General features: G+C 51.9%; 1 long non-coding RNA gene across 1 annotated transcript in view; it reads left to right on the top strand.

Moving 5' to 3' along the window:
- LOC140213517 (uncharacterized) overlaps positions 1-9097 on the top strand; it is a 42401-nt gene extending 33304 nt beyond the window's left edge. Inside the window, exons 2-3 of the long non-coding RNA XR_011890377.1 lie at positions 8723-8831; positions 9043-9097. This is a non-coding gene — a long non-coding RNA (uncharacterized lncRNA). The remainder of the gene's footprint in view (positions 1-8722; positions 8832-9042) is intronic.
- The last annotated feature ends 3732 nt before the right edge of the window (positions 9098-12829 follow it).

Here is a 12829-nt window from a genome sequence, read left to right as displayed (position 1 = left end):
TGCTGGGAACGGCTGCGCAAGTGTTCTTCGGCGCGGAGCTTCCGCAGCACATGGTGACCGAAGACTTGCGTAATGCGCGCCCTGAAATCTGGACAGGTGCCGAGGTCGGAATCGTGGTTGCGGGGCCACACGCTAGCGATACCTCTGAGATTGAAGTTCAGAGGTGGCCTCCCGGTGACGAGGCCACCTCTGAAACGGCTTCGGCTTGTCCGACTGCTCCCGACGTCACGGTTTCCCAACATCGCGACCCTGGTGTGTTCTCTGGCCTGGAGGGACAGGACGTTGACGAATGAATCAAGCTATATTAACATGCGAGCGCTAATACCAGGTGGGACCCAACCATTATGCTCGCCAATGTCATCTTTTATCTCGGCGGCACCCCACGCGTGTGGCACCAGCCGCATGCCGATGAGATGACCAGTTAGGACAATTTCAAAGAAAAGCTCAGGGAACTGTTCGGCGACCCCATTGGGCGCAAGGCTTTCGCGAGAAAGGCTCTTGCGTCTCGTGTGCAGACATCTACAGAGCCGTACGTTTCATACATGCTCGATGTATTGGCTCTATGCCGAAAAGCTGATGACGCTATGTCCGAAGCAGATAAAGTTTCACATGTTCTAAAAGGCATCGCCGACGACGCTTTCAATTTGCTTGTTTTCGGCAACGTCTCGACAATCGACGCCATCATTAAGGAATGCCGTCGCCTTGAACAGGCTAAGAGCCGCCGTATCACACACCATATCACGCGGCTACCCAACACTGCGGCTATGTCGACATGTGAGGGTCGACCACGTCAGGCTACCACCTGTGACGACGTCACCCGTATTGTTCGCCGCGAGCTCGAGGCCGCCTGTTCGCCAGCTTTCGCCGCGACGCCTCCCAATCCGCCAGCAACCACGTTTGCAATGATTCAGGCCGTAGTCATACAGGAATTTGAGAATGTGGGTCGGAACTCCGTGTGTACAACGTTTGAACCACCCGCCGTGGTTGCTCAGTGGCTATGGTGTTGGGCTGCTGAGCACGAGGTCGCGGGATCGAATCCCAGCCACGGCGGCCGCATTTCGATGGGGGCGAAATGCGAAAACACCCGTGTACTTAGATTTAGGTGCACGTTAAAGAAGCCCAGGTGGTCGAAATTTCCGGAGTCTTCCACTACGGCGTGCCTCATAATCAGAAAGTGGTTTTGGCACGTAAAACCCCATAATTAAATTTTTTTTTAACGTTTGAACTCAACGTTCCCCAGTTTTCTACGGGCCCTCCTCGTCCCCGGCAGTCCTTTTCTGCCTTATCTCCCCGCAACCCGTCCGAATGGCGTACCCCTGATGACAGGCCGATCTGCTTCCACTGCTGTCGCATCGGCTACGTCGCTCGTCTCTACCGCAACCGATGGATACCACCTTCTCGGACATACGCCGCCACTTCTTCCCGCACTTTTGGACCTTCTGTTCCATATGACAAACGCCATGAACCCACTGTTGCTGCTGCCCCTGCCCCGAACCTTCGCTACAGCCGCCATCACCTCGCCGCCATCAGTCTCGTTCGCCCCAACCCCGCCGCTTCTCTTCGCCGCCTATCGCGTCCCGGACCCAGCCGGAAAACTAGGCACTGCAGCTGCTGGAGGTGAAGCTGCGTTGTCGACCATGCCCCCAAATCCTCTGCTCACGTTACCATCGAACCAAAACCTTCTTGACGTTAACGTTGACGGCTATCCTGTCACTGCACTCATCGGTACAGGCGGACATATTTCTATTATGAGTGCTGCCTTCTGACAAGGACTCAAAAAGCTCTTCACCCCAGCGTTGGCACGCGTCGTGCGCGTTGCGGATAGCGGTACTGTGCCTATCATCGGCATGTGTACGGCACGAGTCAGCATTGCCGGCCGCCACACCCCTGTCATCTTCACCGTGATTGCTCATTGCCCCCACGACCTAATTCTCGGCCCCGACTTTCTCTCCGCGCATTCTGCCCTTATTGACTGCTCGCCTTGAGTTCGCCCTTCGCCTTGAGTTGCCGATTCTCGTAGAACCTTCTGAAGCACCCCAGTGCCGCTAACGCCCCACCGGCTTTTTTCGCCTGCCGCCAAAATCAATAGCCTATTTTGAACTCTTTTCTTCCCCACCAGTCCCTAATGGCGAGTACCTCGTCACTCCTCTGCCCGACATTCCACTTCTGTATGACGTCACCGCGCCTCACAGTATACTGACTATTACTGCGAACCACACTCGAACGCCTGTTTGTAACTTTGGATTGGCAAAGCAAAACCTACCGCAAGGTATTTGCATTGCCAACGTTGTCTCGGCGACCATCACGCGGCACAGTTGTCAACAGATGCTTCTTGCGGGCTTAACAGGCCCATCGTGCCAGCCTCGGCCGCCGATCCCAAGATACAGAAAATGGTTGCGACGGGCCTGTCCTCTGCGCAGGCTGAATACCTTTGCCAATTGTTATCGTCCTACCGAGATATTTTCGGCTTCGACGATCGCCCTTTAAGCCGGACGCTAGCGGTCAAGCATCGGATTCTTACTGGCGATGCTACGCCTATTCACCGACGACCGTATAGAGTTTCTGCTTCGGAACCCCAAGTAATTCAAAGTGAAGTGAACAAAATGCTACAGAAATACATCATTGAGCCTTCTTCAAGTGCTGGGCGTCACCTGTGGTGTTGGTTAAGAAGGATGGCACATGGCGCTTCTGTGTAGACTACCGTCATCTGAACAACATTACTAAGAAGGATGTCTACCCGCTCCCACGTATAGACGATGCACTTGACTGCCTGCACGGTTCCAGCTATTTCTCGTCTACTGATCTGCGTTCTGGATACTGGCAGATTGCGGTTGAGGATATGGACAGAGAAAAAACCGCGTTCATCACACCTGATGGTCTATATCGATGTTAAGTAATGTCACTTGGATTATGCAACAACCCTGCCACCTTTGAGCGTATGATGGACTCCTTGTTCCAAGGTTTCAAATGGTCCACACGCTTCTGCTACTTTGACGGCGTCATTGTCTTCTCGCGAACGTTCGACACTAACCATGAGCATCTAACATCTATACTTGATGTATTTCACAAGGCGAAGCTGCAACTTAACTCATCCAAATGTAGTTTGGGCCACCGTCAACTTACTCTTCTTGGCCATCTCGTTGACGCTTCCGGAGTAAAGCCTGATCCCGACAAAACCCGCGCTGTCCGACATTTTCCGGTACCGAAGACAGCTGCAGACGCCCGATGTTTTGTAGGACTATGCTCGTACTTTCGTCGTATCGTTCCAGATTTTGCGACAGTTGCTAGACCCCTCACTAATCTTTTGAAGAAAGTGTACAATTCTCCTGGGGCACTTCAGAAGCCGCCGCCTTCTCTAGTCTCGTCACTCTTCTAACCTCACCACCCATTCTCGCCCACTTCGACCCTGATGTGCCTACAGAATTGCGTACAGATGCCAGCGGTCATGGCGTAGGTGCCGTCTTAGCTCAGCGTCAGCGGGACAAGGATCGCGTTATTGCTTATGCAAGCCGCCTCCTAGCACTATCGGAGCGCAACTATTCCATTACGGAACGAGAGTGCCTTGCTGTTGTCTGGGCGGTTGCGATGTTCCGTCCTTACCTTTACGGTCGCCCTTTTTCCGTAGTCACTGACCATCACCCTCTCTGCTGGCTCCCATCGTTAAAAGATCCTACAGGCCGGCTTGGTCGATAGGCTTTGAGGCTACAAGAATTTTCATATTCCGTGGGCTACAAGTCTGGCCGCCTGCACTAAGACGCTGAACGCTTGTCGCGTTACCCTGTTGGCGATCCTGACTCCTCCGATATTACCAGTGCTGGTTGCGTATTCTCTGTATCCCAGCTGTTTCATTTCGCCGACGAGCAACTTCGTGACGCCTACATCAGAGCACTCATCGACTGTTTTGAACACTTTCCGGCCGATTCCACTCTACGCCTCTTCGTCCTCGACGACGGTACTTCGTACCGTCGCAACCTTCATTCGAACGGCTCTGAGTTCCTTCTTGTCATACCTAAACACCTCCGCTCAACCGTTCTAGAAGAGCTTCACGACGCACCAACGGCAGGACACCTCGGCGTATCTCGAACCTATGCCCGTGTACGTCGCCGTTTTTTCTGGCCGGGCCTTGCCCGTTCCGTACGAGGTTACGTCGCCGCTTGTCAAGTTTGCCAACGACGCAAGAAGCCTTCCCAGCTACCCTCTGGTTACCTGCAGCCGCTCGACATCGCTGCCGAGCCCTACCATCGTGTTGGCTTAGACCTTCTCGGCCCATTTCTGGAATCTACATCACAAAACAAGTGGGTTGTAGTCGCGGCTGACTACGCGACCCGCTACGCCATAACCCGCGCTCTTCCAGTACAAAAATGATTGTTGATTAACCATTGAGATATCTTTGGGCAACTGTTGAAACAACGGACTTCAACAAGTTTTCAAGAGCAATTGAGTTCACTCAACCCTTGCAAAACAATATTACCGTTGAGTGTTCTATATAAACAATTTATTGGGTAATTTGTGTTGATTTTTCTAGTTGTTCTTTTGTTGTGTAGCAGTTGAGTCCAGTATACAATAATTGGGACTCGCATATGAACATTCCAAACATTTATTTCGATGCGTTACAACCTCATTCCTGTCACTTTGTGGCAGGTTGGTTCTTCTTTCGCCACGCTTTAATTAAAAGAAAATAATGTGTGACCGATGGGGTGGAATCAAACGTCGGCCGTGGAGCCCGGTACTCTAACCAACGAGCGCGCGCATACTCCTCTCATTCGACAGCCAGTAAGCTCTGAAGTGCTTGGCGCGTGCGCCGCGTGCCACTTCCTGGTGCTGTCACTACAGCTGGCGCTTTAAAGCGCCTATCTCCGGGACCGCCCCACTTTCGTAGCCATTTTCGCTACGTAAAAACTGCGACGTTAGACTAGATTCATGACCGCCCAAGTTCAAAACGATTTATTTCTTCGCCGGTGTACAAATGCCCATAGTCATTTTAACATACACTAGGGGTGCGATTTTGTAGGAATGCCTTTTTTCATGCCAACACCTTTTCGCGTGACGTCACCGATTTTGGAAATTCTGTATACGTAGGCACGACGTTTTCTTGGATCGTCCAATCAGAAGCTCCCTTCATTGGCCGGATGTTTCTTTCGTATTCTCTTCTCTTTTTCCGGGACTGTATAGCAAATTTGTTTTGTAAAACGGCACTTAATAAAAGCGGACTTCCATGCTGCGCAAAGCAAATTCATTTTGTTACATTACAACGCAAAAGCTGCCGCAGTCCAAAGAAATGCAAACGCAAGTGCTCTATTTTTAAAGCCGTAGCCACATAGTAGTCGGATGTGCATCCAATCCATGCCGTTGAGCGCACGCAAAATGGCAGCCTTTGTTTACCTGTGAACAGCTGACAGCCTCTAGCGTGTCCGTCTGAACAGCTGACAGTCCCTTGCGTGTCCGTAATTGCGGCCCCGCCCCCGTCAGATCAGGATTGAGGTGAGTAACTATTGCTCGTGTACTGCTTGCATTGTCGTGTGGTTTTCGCTGCATGTCTGACGTGTGATAATTTCTTTTTTAGGAAGGGCCAAGAAGAATTATCCGTAGCCCCCGAGGTCAAACTTGTGGGGATGCGCGACCCTCGCGCCTCCCCTGATGTTTTCCCGCATAGCGCATCCCCTGATATGCTGTTTTCCCGCACGGCTCGCGTGGCCTGGCGCCCGCGGCGCTCGGAGTGGTACAAGCGCGGTGCGAGAGATGGCGCGACCGTCGCACCGCGGCGGGGTTACTCGGGCGCCGAGGGACAAGGGGCTGTCTTTTTCCCGGCGGGTCGGGCGCACGGCGTGGACGTCCCACGCGCGCGCGGCGACCCATGCTTCTGCGAGACCGCCTCGCGTGGCGGCCTTCGAGCGCGCCTCCGTTGGCGTGACCGAACACGCGAACGACCAGGCGTTGGGATCCAGCATGGGGCGAACATATTCGCTCGCTCGCGGTGAGTCGGACTTCTAGATTTGTCGCGCGCCCATCGGCATGTTTTGTGGATAGCCACTCGGCTAGCAGGCATGGATCTATGAAAGGTGCAATAAATGCCCTTGTGACTGTTAGCACAACTGTGTTGTCGTTCCTTTGTCCCCAAGAGTACGGAGGAGAAACACGTATCTCCCACATCTGGCTGCCCAACGTGGACCTCTTGGGGCATAGGACGATAATTTTAAGTGTTGCTTCGTTCGAGACCGTTGTTCGAACCGAAGCGTAGGGCTAGCGTGGATTTTGATCGCTAGTGTCGGCGGCGTGCTTTCTTGAGCGAGGCGGCGGTGGCTGTAGTGTGTTTGAACATGTCAACATGCTAAGCCTTTTCGCAAGTGTTTTTTTTTGATGACATTCGTCGGTACGAGAGCCACATGGTCTTCATCCTGGGAGAGCGAGGCTGAGTGCCCGCGGAGCAGTGGCAAGCCTGAAGCGAGTGAGTACGGAAGCCTCGTGGGTGGTCCGAATTTCTTATGTAAATAGCTTCTTCTATCTCTTTGACTCGGATGAAGTCGCGGCTCTGGGAGCCGGGTGGCCGCGGGCCACGGGTGCCACGACGGGCTGACTGGTATTGCGGCCTGGCACCGGGCGCTCCGACACCGTCTGGGACGGTGGGCGCCGTCAACTCGGATGCTGTGTGCACCGAGCGGAGTAGGACCACCTCACAGAGCTAACGTCTTCTCGCGGCTGCCTGTTTTGCGCTCATTTTGAGTGTTGTTTTTGGATGCCGGTTGTTGTCAGGGTAGCGACGCTTTAGGCCTAAGGCTTTACGAAGCTGCCTGTCGCACGTGGAGGGACACAACCTGGTGGACCGTGGCGTTGAGGTGTTGCAAGTTGCTTCCCTCATTCTAGTTAGCCTCGCACGAATTGAAATTACTCGTTCGACTCAAGAAAGCGAGCTTCGTTCACGTGAACTTAGCATCTGAGTAGCTGCCCGATCTTTTGCTAGCCGAGTTGAACATCGTACCACGTGGGCGATGCGCATGCAGAATTCCTCTCCCTTGCACTACTTTAGTGTTTGCCGAGTGTTTTGAGTGTACGCAGCGTGATTGGAGTCACCCCTGGCTGGCTGTCACCTGCACATCGTCTGCGCGGCTGCCCCGGACTACGATCGTGTCACCCCGGGCGATGGTGATGCTGTGGCCAGTTCGGCGCAGCGACTTCGGCGGCCTCCTGCATCCAGCTCACAACCCTCGGCGGCGGACAAAGGAGCCAGCGGTCACCGACAGCTACGGCGGCTCTTGCCAGCAGGGCGCGTCGGCGCGAGCGACGCTTGCTCGTACCGACTACTGCGTCGTCGTCTCCGGAGTCCGGGCCTGGGATCGTGCCGTCGAGTCGCAAAGCTGCTGCGGTGACCGGCGGACGCCAGCGGTGTACCCCAAGGACAGTCGGCTCGCATGTTATGGACAGCGTGTGGACATTTCCCCGGCGCGGCCACTGTTGCATGTACCACCTTGTTCGCGAAGCACGTGTTGATGTTAGACCGTGTCACATGTTTCGCCGGAATAAGTGATTTAAGGTTGGGGGGATGTGGGGATGCGCGACCCTCGCGCCTCCCCTGATGTTCTCCCGCATAGCGCATCCCCTGATATGCTGTTTTCCCGCACGGCTCGCGTGGCCTGGCGCCCGCGGCGCTCGGAGTGGTACAAGCGGGGTGCGAGAGATGGCGCGACCGTCGCACCGCGGCGGGGTTACTCGGGCGCCGAGGGAGAAGGGGCTGTCCTTTTCCCGGCGGGTCCGGCGCACGGCGTGGACGTCCCACGCGCGCGCGGCGACCCATGCTTCTGCGAGACCGCCTCGCGTGGCGGCCTTCGAGCGCGCCTCCGTTGGCGTGACCGAACACGCGAACGACCAGGCGTTGGGATCCAGCATGGGGCGAACATATTCGCTCGCTCGCGGTGAGTCGGACTTCTAGATTTGTCGCGCGCCCATCGGCATGTTTTGTGGATAGCCACTCGGCTAGCAGGCATGGATCTATGAAAGGTGCAATAAATGCCCTTGTGACTGTTAGCACTACTGTGTTGTCGTTCCTTTGTCCCCAAGAGTACGGAGGAGAAACACGTATCTCCCACAAACTTTGCAACATGGTGGATCGAGAACTGTCAAGGCATTTTCCATAGGGCACCGCCATGACATAACGGTACCTTCGTCAAAGTTATCGCTGCATCGGTAATACTTCCTGCACTGATACGCTCCCAGAAAGAAGCTGCTACAACAATAAATCTGAGTAGTGACTTCACCTTTTTTGACATTAGTGGTATAAAAAGGCAGAAATAAGTCGTAGTGAGCACTTTATGCAGGCACTTAGCTTAGACAGAATGTTTGCCTCTAAATTTCTTACTGTGCTGCGGGCCGGCTGAAATTCCGAAATTGACAAAGAGAAAATGGCAGCAAAAGGGCCGCGGGTGTCAAAAGAGCAGGCGGCTATTCTCGTGCAGTTCATCGAGCAGCACCCATACCTGGCGAGAGCTTCTACAGAGTTCTCGCCACGTATGACTGCTGCTCGAAAAAACGAACTGTGGGAGGAGGTGGCGGCGGTGCTTAACGCACAGGGGCCAGCCGTAAAGGCCACCAGCCGTTGGCGCAACCATTGGGCCAAGATGGCCCATAAAGCGAAAAAAGAAGCGGCCAGGGCCGCAAGCGAGAAGAGTTGAGCTTCTAATGATGCTGACAGTAACGTAGTTTCACGTTGTCGTTGTTCCCGTGTTTGCAGGGCTACTGGAGGTGGCAAAGTGGGTGGCGTGGACGGCCGCGTCCTCGACGTCCTTATGAGGACAGGAGGGGTCCTTGTTTCCCCCCCTGAGTACTTCCCCGATAGCGAGGTGCGTACATTGGATTTAAAAAAGTGTTGTTTGTGTGACCTGCTGCGACCTCACAAATTTTCAGCATTACATTGTAACACAATATTGCAAAATGTTTAAGCCCTTTTTTTGTGCAAGTGACAATATAGGTTATGTACTCGAGCAGCAACTTGTGTAAATGATGCGCATTGCACACACTGCTCGCAATGTCTGAACACTACTCTGATTGCAGGACGAGGCAAGTTCGGAGGAAGCTGCAGGGCCCAGCGGTTCCCGCGGACATCCACCAGCGACAACTGCTTTCGTGGTGTCGGGCCCTGCAGCTGTTGCTGGGCCAAGTGGCCTTACACGTAAGGCAGTGACCTAGCTTTTGTAATAGCATTGTTGTTTGCAGTTGCTGTATGATCTTGCTATGAAGTAAAGTACGTCACTGTGCTGCTATTACATTTGTGTCTAACATCCAGCTCTTATTCATGGAGGAGAAATGCAAGACTACAAATGACATGATGTTGTAATAGAGATTCCTTGTGCTTCTTAAGGGTTACTGCTACAGCAACTTTCTGTGGCATCTTTTGCTCTAACTACCTGTTTTCTGTATCATTATTGTAGCTATGCAGCTATAATGACATTTCAAAGTGACTGGTTAGGACAATCAATCTATGTAGGTCGGATAACAGTGAATGAGCAGTCTTTGCTTTTGCCTTGCATGAAGAGCCACCGGCTACGCCCCAGGTGCTGCGGCCTACCACCCATGTGCCGCGGCCTACCACGCAGGTGCCTCCGCCAGCCCCGCAGGTGCCTCAGCCAACCCCGCAAGTGCCGCAGCCAACCCCGCAGGTGCCGCAGCCAACCCCGCAGGTGCCGCAGTCTACCCCCCAGGTGCCGCAGCCTACCCCTCGAGAGCCACGGGCACCCCGTAGACAGCCCAGGCAGCAGGAACTTGATGGTGCTGTGATGACAGCTACTGCCGCATACGTTCGCCAGAGCCAGTTGGAGGAAGCCAGAGTTCAAGAGGACACCCGCTTCCGCCAAACCGGCAGGTATGTGTAAGGCCACAGATGTATATATTTCTGCGTATGAAATTGATGAGCATATGACCTCTCTAAAAATTATATTAATCAGTGAACAAGCATAATGTATACGTGTAGTCCTGTGGTGATATCTTGTACACATTCGCGTGATATAACATGTGTGAATATCTACGCAATTATGTGGCCAAAAGAAAAAAAGTGGCGTTGAATTCAAGGAAGCAGGTATAGCAATGTAACACATCTTAATGGAATGCGACGGCACAAGTTTGATGGGCCAGAAAGATATTTCCAGTGTTTGAATATACAATGACAAGACAATAGACTGCAAATGGGGATGGATGCAACACACGAAGGCCTTGTTACTGAGCTTCTGTAATTAAACTAATTACACATCTTTGCTAACAGCACCACGAGGCCCACCTGCAGAGCCTGCGGCAGCACCACGAGGCCCACATGGAGAGCCTGCGGCACCTCGGGGAGGAGGTGGCGGGAATGCGGGAAGTGCAGTCGCAGCGCCTCGAAGTGCAGCGGCAACGCCTCGAAGTGGCGCGTCGGTCGCACGAGACCAACGAGCGCCTGCTTCAGCTGCTGCTGGCTGCACTGCGGCATGGTGGCAGCCAAGCCCCTCCCCCCTCTCAGGCCCCACATAATTAAAGGATGCAAAGGTAGCATAGGCAAGGAATTTGTAACTTATCTTAAAATTTGCTGATGTATTAATGATATGAAGGGCAAGTATTGCTAGTTTGCAAATAAATAATTGCTGAACTCACCCTTTAATGCAACCATAAGTAGCATAGCCGTTGCAGCATGATTTTTTTCTTCAAGGTTTACTTCAGCCATAAGAGCGTGCACACCATCAGGCTCGCCTGCAAAAGTGCCTGTAGGCCTGGTGTGTGCGGGCATTCCGACTGCGGCGCTGCAATTTTGAGGTGCCTAGTTATTGTCATGTCAATTTAAGCACGACGCCACACTGCAAGTGTTCTACAATTTAATCCTTCTCATCGAATGGTGAAATTTTCAGGCCTTACTATAATGTCGAAAGCAACCTGTCACTATACACAGCAAAAAAGAAAAAAAGTTATGAAAATTCCTTGCCTATGCTCCTTCTTTTCATTTGTAATGTTTATTTTTTGTTTGTTGCATATTTGTTTGTGTCACTACCTGCTGAGCTGGAATGTCTCTTTTCTTGCACATCTTTCTCATTATTAAACATTTTGTTGTCATTCAGTAATCTTTCAGGTTGTGCTACATTGTAATTTAGCCCTTGTGGTGCAATTTGTGTGTAATATTTATGCAGTTTGTCTTAATGAATATCATATGGTGCTATGGCTCTTTCAGTTTCAGAGCGCCACAACAGCATGTTCCTTTCACATATAGTGATGTACCTATACATTTCGCTGTGATAAATATTCGGTTGGCGTGTGATTTAAGCACCTGCTCATTTCTGTTTCTGGTGCAGTTTAAGCCAGTTGTTATTACTGTGTACTTGTGCCGTGTACAACAGTTTTCTTAAGCGATGCATGCCGTTACCTGTGATATATTATGATGCAAGAAAAATGTGATCCAATATTTATGCCAACGTGTCTGTGATATGTTGCATAATGTCTCTACTACTGAGTACTCATGATTCTCACATTTCTTCAATGTAGAGACTGTCGCATGTGATGTGTGCATAAACAAGTGTATGTTGAAGGCTGAAATACAGAAAGGTGCAGTTTTCCTCTTGTGCTTTTATTTACACATCGCAACCACATTTCTAGTGCTAGCTTGCACTGTACAAATATTACTGTTTAACATTGCTGAGTTCTGCTATATACAAGTGAGGTCACTTTGTTGAAATCAATCAACTGCTCGTGCGTGCACACACTTCGCGGGAGCCACAGCGCTTGACATGTCGGATGACCAGTTGGACGGCATTTTCGTCACTCGAAAGGAACTTTGCCGTTGTTGCGAGACAAAATGGTGGAGGACCTAGAAGCTGCGCGTGCAACAGCACGTTCCATGGAGCGGAAGGTGTGACGTGCACTGTACATCTTGGCTTCTGTGAGCTTCTCTGTGCTAGTAGAAAGTGAGGAGACAGGCGCTTATGTCCATCAATGCGTAAGGTGATACGAGTAAGAATCAGGCTACATGCATCTAGATGACGACAGCAGCAACAAGCAAATTGTGGAAGACACTTTGAATATGCACTTATTTTTAGCTTGCTTTCAATCTCATCTGTCACCTCTAACGATACTGTTTTACTTACTATAAGTGCAGACTTTACATAACCCTTCGCTACACAACTTTTATGTACCCACCGTGGTTGCTCAGTGGCTATGGTGTTAGGCTGCTGAGCACGAGGGATCGAATCCCGGCCACGGCGGCCGCATTTCGATGGGGGCGAAATGCGAAAACACCCGTGTACTTAGATTTAGGTGCACGTCAAAGAACCCCAGGTGGTCGAAATTTCCGGAGCCCTCCACTACGGCATGCCTCATAATCGGAAAGTGGTTTTGGCACGCAAAACCCCATAATTTAATTTTTTAACAACTTTTACATTTCTCAACAAATCATGAATGCTTTGCATTACGCAGACATCAACTACAACTTAGCACGGGAAATGTATCTGCAATTTCACAGCATGAAATGCACAATGCAATTACTTAAAACTGTGTGCATGCACCTAACGATGCTGACGCTGCTGTTGACGTCGCAGCTGCCGCCGCACGCTCCTCAAATAACGCATGTGCTGCGCACGGGTTGTGCCAAACATGCCAATGAGATTGTCGCGAACAGCCCGCCCTCTCAAGTAGTGCATTCTAGAGCCCGTGTTACGGGGCAGACTGTGCGGCATGGGGTCGCCGTTATTGTCAAGCTCACTACTACTACTGCCGCTGCTGCTGTCGTCATCACTGTCATCGCCTGACTCGTCGCCTTCAGAAAGGCGAAGGTTGTGCAACACAGCACATGCCGTGACAATGTTGACTGCACGTTCCGGCTCGTAGA

This window comes from Dermacentor andersoni, chromosome 10 (genome assembly GCF_023375885.2).
Source record: "Dermacentor andersoni chromosome 10, qqDerAnde1_hic_scaffold, whole genome shotgun sequence".
Lineage (NCBI taxonomy): Eukaryota > Metazoa > Arthropoda > Arachnida > Ixodida > Ixodidae > Dermacentor > Dermacentor andersoni.
This window is presented reverse-complemented; position numbering and strand designations above follow the sequence as displayed.